This window comes from Pseudophryne corroboree, chromosome 9 (genome assembly GCF_028390025.1).
Source record: "Pseudophryne corroboree isolate aPseCor3 chromosome 9, aPseCor3.hap2, whole genome shotgun sequence".
Classification (NCBI taxonomy): domain Eukaryota; kingdom Metazoa; phylum Chordata; class Amphibia; order Anura; family Myobatrachidae; genus Pseudophryne; species Pseudophryne corroboree.
Window position 1 is genome coordinate 472,780 of NC_086452.1, and position 18,601 is coordinate 491,380.

An 18,601-nucleotide genomic window follows, 5' to 3' on the forward strand; every position below is an offset into this window, starting at 1 on the left:
CTCTCAGCATGTCAGCGCGCGCCCTCAGCATGTCAGCGCGCGCTCTCAGCATGTCAGCGCGCGCTCTCAGCATGTCAGCGCGCTCTCTCAGCATGTCAGCGCGCTCTCTCAGCATGTCAGCGCGCTCTCTCAGCATGTCAGCGCTCTCTCAGCACTCTCTCAGCATGTCAGTGCGCTCTCTCAGTATGTCAGCGCTCTCTCAGCTCTCTCTCAGCATGTCAGTACTCTCTCAGTATGTCAGTGCGCTCTCTCAGCATGTCAGCGCTCTCACCACTCTCTCAGCATGTCAGTGCGCTCTCTCAGTATGTCAGCGCTCTCTCAGCTCTCTCTCAGCATGTCAGCACTCTCTCAGCATGTCAGCGCGCTCTCAGCATGTTCCCAGGAGTGATCTTACTACATCCTGTAAATGTAATTGTTATGTGCTTTACATATGCCGCCCATCTGTACCAAGTCTGAATTACAAATGCTTTAACGTCTTTGTAATGTGGAATCAGAGCTGACATGAGGACGTATGCACTATTGTCTGCGGATCTCTAGAACAGCTGTAGGGTTATAGGGACAGTGTGAGCTTTCCTCATGGATCACGATGTCTATAGGAACAGATATATATATATATATATATATATATACACCTATAGACGGATGTGACACGGCTGCAGTATAAGGGTTACTTTCTGCCAGGCCACAATTTGTCTTTCATGTAACTGGAAGAGGGAATCCTGCAGGTAATGCAATTCGCTATCAAGTAACTCTTAGGAAAGGCTGTATGGACGCTCCAGATTGAACGCGCACATCTGATGTCAGTCCTCTATTTCATGGCTAGGCAACCTGTGACATTCCAGCTGTTGTGGAACTACATATCCCAGCATGTCCTACCTCAGTTATAGTGATTGTTAATAATTTGCCCAAACAATATGATTAAATATATTCTATTAAGTGACCTCTCAGCAATACTACTTATTTTTCTCTTACGTCCTAGAGGATGCTGGGGTCCACATTAGTACCATGGGGTATAGACGGGTCCACTAGGAGCCATTGGCACTTTAAGAGTTTAATAGTGTGGGCTGGCTCCTCCCTCTATGCCCCTCCTACCAGACTCAGTTTAGAAAATGTGCCCGGAGGAGCCGGTCACAGCTAGGGGAGCTCCATAGGAGTTTTTCTAGTTTTATTATTTTTTTAAAAGAGTTAGGTAGAGGAAGGCTGCTGGCATCAACCTCCCTGCTTCGTGGGACTTAGGGGGGGGGAGTAGGATCCAATCCTAGAGGTTAATGTCTCCTATCTCTGCTGACAGGACACTGAGCTCCTAAGGGTGAAGATCGCAAGCCCATGAGGTGACCGCTCACTCCCGCAGCACGGCCGCCACCCCCTAACAGAGCCAGAAGATGGAGTGGTGAGTATGACGCTGGTGCCCCAGTAAGCGGATCACCGGCGGGAAATGGCGGCACAAGGGTAGGAGCGCAGCTCTGACAGGCTGCGCTCCGGAGGGCTCAGCGGTACTTGTAGTGCGGCGCTGTGAGGGGCGCCCTGGGCCAGCGCAATACCCTACACTGGTCAAGTATAGCTTACAAGGTCTAACACTGTTTGCTGCAGATTTACCTCAGGCCAGTATAATCTCTAAGTGCGGGAAGACGCGCCATTACAGGGGGCGGAGCTTCTCAGAGCGGATCCACTCATCAGCACCATTTTCTTCCTGCAGATCACACTGAAGAGACGCTGACGGGGAGCGCTGACCTCCACATAACTCAGCGGTACCAGGGGGTTATAGACAAGGGGGGAGTGAGGTATTAACTGTTTACTCTATTAAGGTTATTCAGTCAGTGCTGGCTGTTTACTATATAAACTGCCTACAGGGACGCTGTGTGGCTGCTCCTTATACTCTGTGTCTCTCTGAAGGTACTCTGGGGGGAAACTGTGTCTGACATTTTCCTGTGTGTGTGTGTTTGTATAGCTCACATAAACATGTCTAGGAACTCTGTACCTTGTGCTGCAGAGTGTGTATATCTTCTCCAGAAGAGTCTATCCCATGTACTCAGGACTGTAATATACTGTCTCAGCCCTCTGAATCCGAACCCCCATGGGTGGATTCTATTAGGGGAATTATATCCAGATTTCATCTCGGATAGCTCATAATGAGACTGAATCACAGGTTTTGAAAAAGTCTGAGGTTTTGTCGTATTCAGCTCCCACTACTTCATCAAAGACCCCAGTTAATTACCCTAAGAAGCGTGCTCTTGCCCAAATAATGCAAGTTGACACGGATACCGACTCGGATACAGGGGACGGTGATGGGGATATGCGGGGGGGGGGATGTATCCGTTGCTAAAGGGCTGTAACTTATGATTGAGGCTATTAGGGACATTTTACACATTACTGATAAGGTTCCTGAGCCTGCAGAGGAGACTTACTTTACTGATACTAAGAAATCCTCTGTTACATTCCCTGCGTCTAAGGAATTAAACGCATTATTTGAAAAATCCTGGGTAAACCCGGAGAAAAGATTCCAAAAAGGGTTCTCATTGCTTTTTCTTTCCCTGAGGAGGATAGGAAAAAATGGGAAATCCCGCCTGTAGTAGATGCTTCTGTGTCTAGGTTGTCTAAAAAAGTTGTTTTACCTGTCTCGGGGTCCACCGCTTTAAAAGAGCCGGCTGACCGTAAGATTGAGACTACACTCAAATCTTTATACACAGCTACTGGAGTAGCTGTAATGCCCACTATTGCTTGTGCATGGATTTCTAAAGCCATAATAAAGTGGTCAGGCACGTTACTAAAGGAAATAGACTCTATGGATAGAAGTGACATTGAATTGTTCTTACGTCACATACAGGACTCTGCAGGTTTCATGATGGAGGCCATGAAGGACCTTGGCCATCTCAATACGAGTGCTTCTTCCATGGCTGTCTCGGCACACGGGACCTTGGCTGCGCCAATGGTCTGCGGATGCGGAATCCAAGAGGAGCGTGGAGAACCTACCATTCACAGGTCAAGCTCTGTTTGGTGAAGCGTTAGATGCGTGTGTCTCTACGGCAACTGCGGGTAAGTAAACATTCCTTCCCTCATCTATACCACCTGCTAGGACATCTTATCCTACATCTACCATGCAGTCCTTTCGGACCGCGAAAGCTAAAAAGTCCAAACCTCTTCCAGTTTCTTAAGAGGAGGTCGGGGGAAATCCAGAAAACCTGCACCAACAGGTTCACAGGAACAGAAACCTGGTTCTGCTTCCTCAAAATCCTCGGCATGACGGTGGACCTCCCAGCCTGTAGATTGGGCAGGTGGGAGCAAGATTAAGATATTTCAGTCATGTCTGGGCGTCATCAGGCCTAGACCCCTGGGTACAAGATATTGTTGCCCAGGAGTACAGACTGGAGTTTCAAGAACTCCCACCTCACAGATTCCTCAAATCAGGCTTACCAGCTTTGCTGACAGAAAGTGCTATTTTACAGGAAGCCATTCAAAAATTGCTAAGGTCAAATGTCATTGTTCCAGTTGCACCTCACTTAACAAACAAGGGTTGTTACTCAAACCTGTTTGTGGTACCGAAACCGGACTGGTTCAGTCAGGCCAATATTGAATCTAAAGTCATTGAACCCTTATTTGAGGGAATTCAGATTCAAGATGGAGTCTCTGGGCGGGATGTACTAAGGGAAAAATGCGGTAAAACCCCCATTTTCAGGGGTTTTACCGCATTTTCAAATGTACGAAGACCCCACCGCCGGTTTTTCGCCACCCAGAGATGGCGATACCCTATAGAAGCCTATGGGCTCCTTATTGCTGTCCGCCGCAACCTGCCGACCCCACGGCATGCCTTCCTCCAGGCAGCGCTGGTCCCGAAAGGTAATCTCCTCCTCCCCTTAGCAAAGCAGCCGGAGGTCCTTCCGGCAGCAGGGGGGAGGGGCCAGGGACAGCCTGCTGCTTGGTTCCTGGCAGCTGAGGTGAAGGAGAGCCCAGGGAGGTGACGGAGACCCCCAGCACACCACCTTACAGGTATCGGTGGGGGCGGCGGGGGGGGGGAGGGTGTGTCCTGTCACCGCATTGTGATGTTAGTGCATATGTGATCAACATCGCTGCGATGGGCGGCGATATATGTTAATACATCCAGCCCTCTGAGAGCAGTGATTTCTAGTATCCCTGGATATCAAGGATGCGTACCTTCACATTCCGATCTGGCCGCCTCACCAGGCTTATCTCAGATTTGCGCTGCTGGATTGTCACTATCCGTTCCAGGCACTGCCGTTTGGCCTCTCCACAGCACCGAGGGTGTTCACCAAGGTCATGGCAGAAATTATGCTTCTCCTCTGCAGACAATGAGTGAACATAATTCCATATCTGGACGATCTCCTGATAAAAGCGTCTTCCAGGGAGAAGCTGATGCAGAGCATCGCTCTCTCAACTCAACTACTCCAGGATCACGGGTGGATCCTAAATCTTCCAAAGTCGCATTTGGAGACGACAAGGAGACTGTCCTTTCTGGAGATGATCCCCAACACGGAAGTATAGAGGGTGTTTCTGCCGGAGGAGATACAGGCAATGGTCCGGGAAGTCCTGAAGCCAGCCCGGGTATCTGTCCATCAGTGCATTCGCCTTCTGGGAAAGATGGTTGCCTCCTACGAGGCTCTACAGTACGAAAGATTTCATGGCTTCATGCACAGTCTTTTTAACTGGATCTCCTGGACAAATGGTCGGGATCTCATCTTCACGTGCACCAGAGGATACATCTGTCTCCGAAAGCCAGAATATTGCTCCTCTGGTGGCTGCAAACTTCTCACCTACTAGAGGGCCGCAGGTTCAGTTTCAGAATTGGATCCTCCTAACCACGGATGCAAGTCACAGGGGTTGAGGAGCAGTCACCCAAGGGGAAAACTTCCAGGGAAGGTGGTCAGGTCTGGAATCCATCCTTCCGATAAACATTCTGGAACTAAGGGCCATGTACAACAGTCTTCTGCAAGCGGCACATCTTCTGAAAGATCAGGCCATTCAAGTTCAGTCGGACAATGTAACGACAGTGGGCTACATTAACCGACAAGGCGGAACGAAGAGCAGAGCTGCAATGTCAGAGGTAACAAAAATCATCCTCTGGGCGGAAAAGCATGCGGTGGCGCTGTCAGCAATCTTCATTCCTGGAGTGGACAACTGGGAAGCGGACTTCCTCAGCAGACATGATATCCACCCAGAGGTGTTTGCAGAAGTGACAAGTCTTTGGGATGTACCTCAAATAGACATGATGGCCTCCCGGCTCAACAAGAAGCTTCGGAGGTACTGTTCCAGGTCGAGGGACCCACAGGCAGTGGCGATAGACGCCCTGGTAACTCCGTTGGTGTTCAAGTCAGTGTATGTGTTCCCTCCACTTCCACTCATCCCAAGGATTCTCAAACTAATACAAAGAATAAGAGTTCATGCGATCCTCATTGCTCTGGACTGGCCAAGACGGCTTGGTATGCGGATCTTCTGGAGTTGCTGTTGGAAGATCCGAGGCCTCTTCCTCTTCGAGAGGACCTTCTGCAACAGGGGCTGTTTTCTTATCAAGACTTACCACGGCTACGTTTGACGGCATGAAGGTTAAACGCCAGATCTTAGCTCGGAAGGGCATTCTGAACAAGGTTAATCCTACCCTGATACAGGCTAGGAAAGGAGTGACGTCTAAACATTATCATCGAATTTGGAAAAAGTACGTGTCTTGGTGTGAATCCAAGAAGTTTCCTACGGTGGAGTTTCAACTAGGGCAGTTTCTCGTTCTGCAAGCAGGTGCAGATTTGGGCCTGATGTTGGGCTCCATAAAAGTCCAGATTTCGGCCTTGTCCATTTTCGTCCAGAAACAATTGGCTGCCCTCCCTGAGGTTCAGACTTTCTGCACATCCAGCCTCCCTTTGTGCCTCCTACGGCACCTTGGGATCTTAATGTGGTGCTGCAGTTCCTGCAGTCTGATTGGTTCGAACCTTTACAGGAGGTAGATGTCAAGTTCCTTACTTGGAAGGCGGTCACACTGTTGGCATTAGCATCTGCCAGACGTGTGTCGGAATTGGGGGCATTGTCCTGCAAGAGCCCCTACTTGATTTTCCATGAAGATAGAGCTGAGCTCAGGACGCGTCAGCAATTTCTTCCAAAGGTCGTGTCGGCTTTTCATATCAACCAACCTATTGTGGTGCCAGTGGCTACTGACTCAGTTACTTCAAAATCCTTGTATGTTGTAAGGGCTTGGAAGATTTATGTGAAGAGAACTTCTCGTCACAGCACGTCGGATGCTCTGCTTGTCCTTTATGATCCCAACAAGGTTGGGTGTCCTGCTTCTAAGCAGATGATTTCTCGCTGGATCAGGTGTACTATCCAGCATGCTTATTCTACGGCAGGCTTGCCATGTCCAAAATCCGTTAAGGCCACAGCTACTTGGTCAGGATCAAACACGTTTGCTAAGTTCTACAAGTTCGATACTTTGGCTTCTGAGGACCTTCAGTTGGGTCAATCGGTTCTGCAGGAGCCTCCGCGCTCTTTCTCCCATACTGGGAGCTTTGGTACATCCCCATGGTACTAATGTGGACCCCAGCATCCTCTAGGATGTAAGAGAAAAAATAGGATTTTCATTACCTACCGGTAAATCCTTTTCTCGTAGTCCGTAGAGGATGCTGGGGTCCACATTAGTACCATGGGGTATAGATGGGTCCCTTGGGAGCCATAGGCACTTTCAGAGTTTAATAGTGTGGGCTGGCTCCTCCCTCTATGCCCCTCCTACCAGACTCAGTCTAGAAACTGTGCCCAAGGAGACGGACATACTTCGAGAGAAGGAAATACACAGATAGTGGTGAGATTCACACAAGCTCACACATAACAGAAATCCAAGCTAACCAGCAACGGCTGAATAACAGCACTTAACCAAGTACAGATACAGTATGCATTGAAAGTGTGTTAAGTACTGTACTTTCCTAACAATAAAACTTCTCACTTGTTATCTGCAGATGTTATTGGGAGTCATGTGTCATAGTATAACCATATACAGTATTTTGGGTGCACTACTGTTTCCTCTCCACAACTCTCCCTATGACTGCACTCACTACCTTCAGTCACTGATGTCACGATGCAATACTGCTACAATACCTAAATGGGGAGGTACTCCATATACCGACTGTCAGGATCCCGGCGCCAATATGCTGGGCGCCGGGATCCCGACAGCCGGCCAGTCGTACTATACCCAAGTAAATGTGCTTTGTCCTATTTCCCTTACACCCTCTGTAAGGGTAAAATTCAATTACCCGCGATCTAGGTCGCTGGACTATTTACTGTGGAGAAAAGTCATGGCGGCCGTTTCGCTTTTTATTTAAAAATCGGAGCTAATGCAAGTTTCAATGAGCGTTACTGTGGCTTTACATCTGCATCTCCACCGTAGCTGGAAAGTAGGGAAAATCTTTATTTCTGCAGCGGGGTACACTGGGCTCCACAAGGATTAATATTGGGGATGTAGAGTAGGATCTTGATCCGAGGCACCAACAGGCTCAAAGCTTTGACTGTTCCCAAGATGCACAGCGCCGCCTCCTCTATAACCCCGCCTCCAGGCACAGGAGCTCAGTTTGTAAGTTGGTGCCATGCAGTAAGCAGGCAATCAACAGGGGGGCTCCTGCAGCCCATATTATAGCTTAATCAGAAGAAAAGAAGAACTTTTGAAGACTTCAAGGGCTGCAGCTTTTATGCATGTCACATAAGACATCCTCTGCTGCAGCTCCATCACTCCCCCAGCGGCGCTGTATACTCCCGCGCCCTGGTTGCTGGGTAACTACAGCGGAGGCTCCGGTGTCTTTCCTGTCAGTCACACACCTGCCGCTGCCCTCTAGGATCTCGCATGGCCGCAGGTACAAGGGGAGGTAAGGGGTCTCTTGGGCCGTGGTAGGCGGGCCGCGTGCGCTGGCGTGGACACTGTAATCGGGCAGCCGCTCCACTAGTCACCGGGACACTGGGCACAGGTGGGGGTTTTTCCTCTCCTTAAACCCCCATTTTTACATAGCCCGCAGCTCCCGGTGGGGAAGCCAGCAGGGGCATAAGGCCTAACCTGTAGCCCCTCCCCCAGCGCCAGGGCGCCATTTCAGTGAATGTTCCCGCCTTGGAGCTGCATATGCCGCCATCACAACAGAGCTGCGCTGTTCCTGGGACTGCTGGGGCAAATCCTCCTCTGTAAAGCCGCCTGATCGCCAGCGCTGTGCATTTTACAGGACACTTAAGTATTCTACCTGTCACTGGGACTGTGTTAGTTAAGAAAGAGTGCATACAGTCAGGGTGGTGGGGTACAAACACCCTGTAATATACATCCAGTATCTACTGTGCTTTGTTATATCTACTGTTTACATATATAGCTATACTGAGTATTACTTTGTATTGCTAGTCCAGTGCAGTTTTATGGTGTATAATTCCTGCATGGTACGCTTGTGACTATATATGTGTGTGTGCATGTAGCTGCTGCGTGGCTGCCATATCGGGTATTTCACTCAGCGTGCTACTCCTATATTCTGTAACCTGAAGGGGCTAAGTGTGTCAGGTTTCTAAATAATATACGTAATTCACAGGATATACTTGCGGTGTATTAAAGTCACCATATATCTCTTGGATTCCCGGTTTGTGCTGACAGGAAAGTCACACTGCACTGGGAGTTCTTGCTAGATATATCGCTGCTTAGAATTGTACCAGGTTGCCCAATATTGTGCTGCTTCTTATGTCAGCTACACGAGGCAACGGAGCTGGGGCTTCTCCCACATTGCGTGGTGGTGATGCCGCGAACATTTTGGAGGAAAATATGGCAGCAGAGAGTTCAGGGGGTTCCTTACCCCCCAGTGGGTCTGTAATGCCGGGGGCAACAAATGACCCACCGTGGGCTACATTCTTCACGCTGTTAAACATGCTTGTAACTAAACTGGCGCCCCCTGTGGGACCGCCTGTGCCAATGCAGCAGTTTATGGTCCCTGCAATTAATCCGCCATGAGCAGGTCAAATCTCCACTCAGTTACAGCAATTGAACCGTTCACTGACTAAATCTAAATCTCTCTCTCGCCCTCCTAAGACTAAACTGTCTTTTAAACGGGCAATTACCTCCTCACAATCCACTGCTATTCCAGACACATCCTCTGAGGAGGATGGTGCATATACTGACCCCACAGACACTGACTCAGATGCTGCTGTTGGGGAAGGGAAGTCAATGGTGGATGTCCCTGATTTGATTGAGGCTGTCAGGCTCATTCTTCAGGTCTCTGATGAACCTGAGGCTGTCTCTAAAAACACGGACAGATTTAAACGTAAGAAGATGGTTAAACAAGTTTTACCTCATTCTCAACACCTGGCTGACATACGTCAGGAGTCCTGGGAAAATCCTGGGACGAAATTCACACCGAATAAGAGACTGTTGGCTCGCTATCCTCTCTGCGGAGCTATATAAAAATTGGGAAACTCCTCTGCCTGTAGATTCTCATGTAGCACGCATGGTAGTTTCCTCAGCTCTGCCAGTAACTACCGTCACCTCTCTGAAGGTACCGACGGATAGACGTGTGGAGGGTTGTTTGAAAGCAATTTACACCCTAACGGGGGCTGTGCATAGGCCAGCCATTGCAGCAACTTCGGCTGTTGAGGCGTGGGCTCAGGAGCTAGAGGCGGAGCTGCCTTCTAATGCATCTGAGCATGCTGGACAATGTCTCTCGTATATTACCACGGCTTCTCTGTACCTTAAGGAGGCGGCCTCCGATGCCGGGTGCTGGCGGCCAAGGCTGCTACTACGTCCGTCTTGGCCAGACGTATCCTTTGGTTGAGATTCTGGTCTGTGGATATGGATTCCAAGAAAACCCTGGAGGTGCTTCCTTTCAAGGGAGACATTCTCTTTGGAGAAGACCTCAATAAGATTGTGGCTGATCTGGCTACTGCTAAAACAGCTTGCCTACCTAGTACGGCTCCTTCCACACAGAAGGCTAAAAGTACTTTCCCTCAGCCCTTTCGTCCTCCAGGTAAAGCAAAAGGTCAGGCGTACCCAAAGCAAGCTTGTGTTTCCAGACCTGCCAAGCCCAGACCGAAGCGAGCCTGGGCTGCCCGTCAGCCTGCTTCCGAAACTGACAAGCTGGCCGCATGACGGGGCGGGCCTCCCTCTGGGGGATCCCAGGATGGGGGGTCGACTTCTAGGTTTTGCCCAGGAATTGCGGAAGACCACTTCCGATGCCTGGGTAAGGGAAGTCGTCACTCGAGGTTACGCCGTACCCTTCAAGAACCGTCCACCTCATCGATGTTCCTGACAGATGTTCCTCTGGGCCCGACAAAGGCAAACACTTTGCATTCGGTGGTACATTCCCTCCTGATCACAGGGGTGCTAGTACAGGTGCCTCTGGCTCAGAGAGGCAAGGGGTACTATTCACCGCTGTTTCTAGTCCGAAACCGAACGGGTCCTCGCGGCCCATTCTCAATCTGAAGTCTTTGAACAAATATGTGCAGGTCTCTAAGTTTCGTATGGAAACTCTGCGCTCTATTATTCTGGCCTTGGAGCCTGGGGACTATATGGTCTCCCTGGACATACAGGATGCCTACCTGCATATTCCTATTGCGGTGTCTCATCAGCAGTACCTTTGCGGTGGGCAATCTTCATTACCAATTTCGGGCATTACCCTTTGGTTTGACAACGGCCCCCCGAGTTTTCACCAAAGTAATGGTGGTCATGACGGCTGCACTCCGATGTCAAGGGGTCAGGATCCTGCGTACTTGGACGATCTGTTGATCCTGACAAATTCACCCGGAACTTCTCCTGTGTCATCTAGATCTGACGGTCCAGTTCATGACAGCCCATGGGTGGCTGATCAACTGGAAGAAATCCTCCCTGGTTCCTACTCGGAACATGGTACACCTGGGAGCGTTATTGGACACTCACAACCAATGGTTGTTCTTGTCTCAGGAGAAAGTCCTGAAGCTTCAGGACAGGATTCGATGCTTCCTATCTCGTCCACAAGTGTCGATACATTCGGCAATGCAAGTGCTAGGTCTCATGGTGTTGGCTTTCGACATGGTGGAGTACGCTTAATTCCATTCTCTCCCTCTGCAGAAGTTAATTCTGACCAAGTGGGACGGCCTACCTCACCGGATCAGATCTCATATGATCTCCTTGTCTCCGGAGGTCCGCCTGACACTGAGCTGGTGGCTTCAGGACCAGCGATTGAGCAGGGGCCGTCCCTTCTGGATATCCAACTGGGTCCTGCTGACGACGGATGCCAGTCTTGAGAGGTTGGGGCGCGGTGGACCAAGGAGGAGTCTCTACTCCCGATAAATTTTCTGGAACTGCGGGCAGTGTTCACTGCGTTGACAATGGCCCATCATCTAATACAGAACAGACCTGTTCAAGTACAATCGGACAACGCCATCACAGTGGCGTACATAAATCAGGGCAGCACTCGAAGCCGCATGGCAGTGAGGGAAGTATCACGGATTCTTCAGTGGGCAGAACGCCATCTGCCGGCCAAATCCGCAGTGTTCATTCCGGGGGTCCTAAACTGGGAAGCAGACTTTCTCAGTCGTCAGGACGTACACGCCAGAGAATGGAGCCTCCATCCAGAGGTGTTTCAACTTCTTTTGGACAAGTGGTACCTTCCAGATGTGGATCTGATGGCGTCTCGACACAATCACAAGGTTCCGGTCTTCGGAGCAAGAACAAGGAATCCTCAAGCAGCGTTCGTAAATGCTCTGTCAATCCCATGGAAATTTTGTATATGTTCCCTCCGGTGTCACTCCTGCCCAGAGTAATACAGAAGTTCAAGCAAGAAGGAGGAAACCTACTTCTGATCGCCCCAGTGTGGCCCAGACGGCACTGGTTCTCCTATCTACAGGGCCTCTCGCTAGATCGTCCCCTTCTATTTTCACATCGACCAGAACTCCTCGTTCAAGGCCCTTGTGTTTACCAGTACTTGGCCCGTCTGGCTTTGACGGCATGGCTCTTGAAGCTTCCGTCCTGAGGGCCAAGGGTTTTTCTGAGGCAGCCGTTCAAACTATGTTGAAGTCCTGTAAGCCAGCTTCTGCTCGGATTTACCATAGGGTCTGGAATGCTTACTTTACTTGGTGTTCGTCTCACAATCATGACGTTTTCAAGTTTAGCACGGCCAAACTGTTGGCCTTCCTACAACAGGGCCTGGACTTTTCGTCTGGTCTCATTCAAGGTTCACATTTCTGCCTTGTCGGTTTGGTTTCAGGGAAAGATTGCTGCCCTACCTGATGTTCATACATTCACTCAGGGTGTTGCGGATTCAGCCTCCTTATGTACCTCCTGTGGCCCCTTGGGATCTGTCGGTGGTACTGGAGGCCTTGCAAGAGCCTCCATTTGAGCCTCTTGCCTCTGCTGACCGTAAGTGGCTTTCCCTTAAGGTGCTATTTTTGCTGGCTATTTCTTCAGCTAGAAGGGTATCAGACTTGGGTGCGTTATCCTGTAATTCCCCCCATTTGATTTTCTATCGTGACCGGGCTGTTCATAGAACGCAACCGGGTTATTTACCCAAGGTGGTATCTTCCTTCCACCTTAACCAGGAGATTGTGGTTCCGGCCTTTAATTCTCCTGAGTTGTCTTCCAAAGAGCGGTCTTTGGATGTGGTACGGGCTCTCCGTATCTATGTGAAGAAATCATCCTCCATTAGGAAATCTGATTCTCTGTTTGTGCTGTTTGGTTTTCACAAAAGTGGCTGGCCTGCTTCCGAGCAAACCCTGGCCAGATGGATTAGAATGGTGATTGCACATGCTTATGTACAGGCTGGTCGTCTAGCTCCTGCTACCATCAAAGCCCATTCTACTCGGTCGGTTGGACCTTCTTGGGCGGCCCATCGTGGTGCGACCCTTGAACAATTGTGCAAGGTGGCTACGTGGTCCTCTGGGAACACGTTTATTAGGTTCTATGCCTTCGATACCGCTGCCTCCCAGGATGCTTCCTTTGGACGCTGGGTTCTTGTGCCCGCTACAGTGCATCCCCTCCCATAAGGAACTGCTTTAGGACATCCCTGATGTTATTCCCTGTGGAATCCAGTGTACTTCGCAGAAAGAGATTTAACCATGGTAAGTTCTTACCATAAATCTCCTTTTTGATGTCTGTATTACAAGACATGCTGCAGTGCCCTGGGACACCAATGACCCAATAAATGTATGTAGAGGTTTTTTAAATAGAAAAATAATATTCAATAAGAATAATTGTCATTTGCTATCTATAATATATACATAATAAAAAAATTTGCACCCATAAAACTCATTATTAACTGTTTTGGCCCTAATCTTTGCCAGCATTGTACTTAAGTCTATAGTTCCTCCTTTTTAGGTTCTTGCTAGGCTGTGAGCTTAAACTGGGTGCCTGTACCGCTCTCTGCAAACCTCTATAATGGGGCAGTTAGAGGGCAGTATTGCCTCTCTGTATAATGGGGCAGTTAGAGGGCAGTATTGCCTCTCTGTATAATGGGGCAGTTAGAGGGCAGTATTACCTCTCTGTATAATGGCGCAGTGTGGAGGGCAGTATTGCCTCTCTGTATAATGGGGCAGTGTGGAGGGCAGTATTGCCTCTCTGTATAATGGGGCAGTGTGGAGGGCAGTATTGCCTCTCTGTATAATGGGGCAGTTAGAGGGCAGTATTGCCTCTCTGTATAATGGGGCAGTGTGGAGGGCAGTATTGCCTCTCTGTATAATGGGGCAGTTAGAGGGCAGTATTGCCTCTCTGTATAATGGGGCAGTGTGGAGGGCAGTATTGCCTCTCTGTATAATGGGGCAGTTAGAGGGCAGTATTGCCTCTCTGTATAATGGGGCAGTGTGGAGGGCAGTATTGCCTCTCTGTATAATGGGGCAGTTAGAGGGCAGTATTGCCTCTCTGTATAATGGGGCAGTGTGGAGGGCAGTATTGCCTCTCTCTATAATGGGGCAGTTTGGAGGGCAATATTGCCTTTCTGTATAATGGCGCAGTTTGGGAGGCAATATTGCCCCTCTGTTTAATGGGGCAGTTTGGAGGGCGACTTTGCCCCACTGTATAAGAGAGGCCGGTGTGATTTGTTTACTGAGAGCACCATTTAAACCAAATCTTTCATTTTTGTAAGAACACTCTGGTTTCTTTATTATGCTGCGGCTACTGGCCCGGTGTGTGACTTCTATTATACTAGTCGTCTTCTATTCAAAATGTGTAATGCCAGTGACATGCCCAATGCTAATGCTTACCGTGCGTGTGTGTGCGTGCTTGTGCATGTGTGTGCGCGCGCTTGTGTGTGTGTGTGCGTGTGTTTCTCTGAAAAGTATTTTTGCGTTTTCCATTTTGTGTTACTATTCAGATTTATGTAATTATCCTATATAATTAAAGGATAACACTGCTTCTCGCCTGTATGGGGGGACTTTAAGTGTTTTCACACCAGCGGTCACTAAATGGCGTTCGATGGAGCAATTCAAGCGTTGCTCCGTTCGGGCGAGCACAGCTGCTGACATTACTGTTATGATGTTCCGTCATTTTGACAGGCTGGTAACTAGTAGCTAATAAGTAGGACTAATGCTTAACATTAATTTATTTTCAGTGTCCTCTATCTCTGAGTGTACCTTGTATATATTAATATGATTAGTCTATCTATGTATATTCAGATGTAATGGGAATAATAAGCTGTAAAATAAATCAAATCAAAGCCTAATATCATTATTAATGTTAGAAAACATTAAACATGACTCGATCTTTTTCTCTATCGTCCTAGTGGATGCTGGGGTTCCTGAAAGGACCATGGGGAATAGCGGCTCCGCAGGAGACAGGGCACAAAAAGCAAAGCTTTAGGATCAGGTGGTGTGCACTGGCTCCTCCCCCTATGACCCTCCTCCAAGCCAGTTAGATTTTGTGCCCGGCCGAGAAGGGTGCAATCTAGGTGGCTCTCCTAAAGAGCTGCTTAGGAAAGTTTAGCTTAGGTTTTTTATTTTGCAGTGAGTCCTGCTGGCAACAGGATCACTGCAACGAGGGACTTAGGGGAGAAGAAGTGAACTCACCTGCGTGCAGGATGGATTGGCTTCTTGGCTACTGGACATCAGCTCCAGAGGGACGATCACAGGTACAGCCTGGATGGTCACCGGAGCCTTGCCGCCGGCCCCCTTGCAGATGCTGAAGTAAGAAGAGGTCCAGAATCGGCGGCAGAAGACTCCTCAGTCTTCTAAAGGTAGCGCACAGCACTGCAGCTGTGCGCCATTTTCCTCTCAGCACACTTCACACGGCAGTCACTGAGGGTGCTGGGAGGGGGGCGCCCTGGGAGGCAAATGAATACCTATTTTGGCTAAAAATACCTCACATATAGCCTCCGGAGGCTATATGGAGATATTTAACCCCTGCCAGAATCCGTTAAGAGCGGGAGACGAGGCCGCCGAAAAAGGGGCGGGGCCTATCTCCTCAGCACACAGCGCCATTTTCCCTCACAGAAAGGCTGGAGGGAAGGCTCCCAGGCTCTCCCCTGCACTGCACTACAGAAACAGGGTTAAAACAGAGAGGGGGGGCACTAATTTGGCGATATGCTTATATATATATTAAGATGCTATAAGGGAAAACACTTATATAAGGTTGTCCCTATATAATTATAGCGTTTTTGGTGTGTGCTGGCAAACTCTCCCTCTGTCTCTCCAAAGGGCTAGTGGGTCCTGTCCTCTATCAGAGCATTCCCTGTGTGTGTGCTGTGGGTCGGTACGTGTGTGTCGACAGGTAGGAGGACGATGTTGGTGAGGAGGCGGAGCAATTGCCTGTAATGGTGATGTCACTCTCTAGGGAGTCGACACCGGAATGGATGGCTTATTTAGGAAATTACGTGATAATGTCAACACGCTGCAAGGTCGGTTGACGACATGAGACGGCCGACAAACAATTAGTACGGTCCAGACGTCTCAAAAACACCGTCAAGGGTTTTAAAACGCCCGTTTACTTTAGTCGGTCGACACAGACACAGACAGGGACACTGAATCCAGTGTCGACGGTGAATAAACAAACGTATTCCTTATTAGGGCCACACGTTAAAGGCAATGAAGGAGGTGTTACGTATTTCTGATACTACAAGTACCACAAAAGAGGGTATTATGTGGGATGTGAAAAAACTACCATAGTTTTTCCTGAATCAGATAAATTAAATAAAGTGTGTGATGATGCGTGGGTTCCCCCAGATAGAAAATTATGGGCGGTATACCCTTTCCCGCCAGAAGTTAGGGCGCGTTGGGAAACACCCCTTAAGGTGGATAAGGCGCTCACACGCTTATCAAAACAAGTGGCGGTACCGTCTATAGATAGGGCCGTCCTCAAGGACCAGCTGACAAGGCTGGAAAATATAATAAAAAGTATATACACACATACTGGTGTTATACTGCGGCCAGCGATCGCCTCAGCCTGGATGTGCAGAGCTAGGGTGGCTTGGTCGGATTCCCTGACTAAAAATATTGATACCCTTGACAGGGACAGTATTTTATTGACTATAGAGCATTTCTATATATGCGAGATGCACAGAGGGATATTTGCACTCTGGCATCATGAATAAACGCGATGTCCATAACTGCCAGAAGATGTTATGGACACGACAGTGGTCAGGTGATGCAGATTCCAAACGGCACAGTATGGCCGTATAAAGGAAGAGGACTTGTTTGGGGTCGGTCCATCGGACCTGGTGGTCACGGCAACTGCTGGAAAATCCACCGTTTTTTACCCTAAATCACATCTCTGCAGAAAAAGACACCGTCTTTTCAGCCTCAGTCCTCTCGTCCCTATAAGATCATATCTGCCCAGGGATAGAGGAAAGGGAAGAAGACTGCAACAGGCAGCCTATTCCCAGGAACAGAAGCGTTCCACCGCGTCTGACAAGTTCTCAGCATGGCGCTGAGACCGTACAGGACCCCTGGATCCTACAAGTAGTATCCCGGGGGTACAGATGGGAATGTCGAGACGTTTCCCCTTCGCAGGCTCCTGAAGTCTGCTTTACCAAGTCTCCCTCCGACAAGGAGGTAGTATGGGAAAAAATTCACAAGCTGTGTTCCCAGCAGGTGACAATTAAATTACCCCTCCTACTACAGAAAAGGGGTATTATTCCACACTATATTGTGGTACTGAAGCCAGAAGGCTAGGTGAGACTTATTCTAAAAAAATTTTTTTTTGAACACTTACAAAGGTTCAAATTAAGATGAAGTCACTCAGAGCAGTGATAACGAACCAGGAAGAAGGGGACTATATAGTGTCCCGGGACATCAGGGATGCTTACCTCTATGTCCCAAATTTGCCCTTCTCACTAAGGGTACCTCAGGTTCGTGGTGCAGAACTGTCACTATCAGTTTCAGACGCTGCCGTTTGGATTGTCCACGGCACCCCGGGGTCTTTACCAAGGTAATGGCCGAATTGATGATTCTTCTTCGAAGAAAAGGCGTCTTGATTATCCCTTACTTGGACGATCTCCTGATAGGGGCATAGTCCAGGGAACAGTTGGAGGTCGGAGTAGCACTATCTCGGATACTGCTACAATCAGCACGGGTGGATTCTAAATATTCCAAAATCGCAGCTGATCCCGACGACACGTCTGCTGTGCCTAGGGATGATTCTGGACACAGTCCAGAAAAAGGTGTTTCTCCCGGAAGAGAAAGCCAGGGAGTTATCCGAGCAAGTCAGGAACCTCCTAAAAACAGTGCATCATTGCACAAGGGTCCTGGTAAAAATGGTGGCTTCCTACGAAGCAATTCCATTCGGCAGATTTCACGTAAGAACTTTTCAGTGGGATCTGCTGGACAAATGGTCCGGATCGCATCTTCAGATGCATCAGCGGATAACCCAATATCCAAGGACAAGGGTGTCTCTCCTGTGGTGGTTATAGAGTGCTCATCTTCTAGAGGGCCGCAGATTCGGCATTCAGGATTGGATGCTGGTAACCACGGAGCCCAGCCTGAGAGGCTGGGGAGCAGTCACACAAGGGAAAAATTTCCAGGGAGTGTGATCAAGTATGGAGACTTTTCTCCACATAAATATACTGGAGCCTAAGGGTAAATTTATAATGCTCTAAGCTTAGCAAGACCTCTGCTTCAAGGTCAGCCGGTATTGATCCAGTGGGAAAAACATCACGGCAGTCGCCCACGTAAACAGACAGGGCGACACAAGAAGCAGGAGGGCAATGGCAGAAACTGCAAGGACTTTTCGCTGGGCGGAAAATCATGTGATAACACTGTCAGCAGTTTTTCATCCCGGGAATGGAAACTGGGAAGCAGACTTCCTCAGCACGACCTCCACCCGGGAGAGTGGAAACTTCATTGAGAAGTTTTTTCCACATGATTGTAAACCGTTGGGAAATACCAAAGGTGGACATGATGGCGTCCCGTCTGAACAAAAAACGGGACAGGTATTGCGCCAGGTCAAGGGACCCTCAGGCAATAGATGTGGACGTTCTGGTAACACCGTGGGTGTACCAGTCGGTGTATGTGTTCCCTCCTCTGCTTCTCATACCTAAGGTGCTGAGAATTATAAGACGTAGAGGAGTAAGAACTATACTCATGGCTCCGGATTGGCCAAGAAGGACTTGGTACCCGGAACTTCAAGAGATGCTTACAGAGGTCTTATGGCCTCTGCCGCTAAGAAGGGACTTGCTTCAGCAAGTACCATGTCTGTTCCAAGACT

General features: G+C 49.1%; 1 protein-coding gene across 3 annotated transcripts in view; it reads left to right on the plus strand.

The window, feature by feature from the left end:
- Positions 1-18,601, plus strand: part of ZFYVE9 (zinc finger FYVE-type containing 9) — a 418,761-nt gene that overhangs the window by 173,736 nt on the left and 226,424 nt on the right. The gene's annotated exons all lie outside the window — the stretch shown is intronic.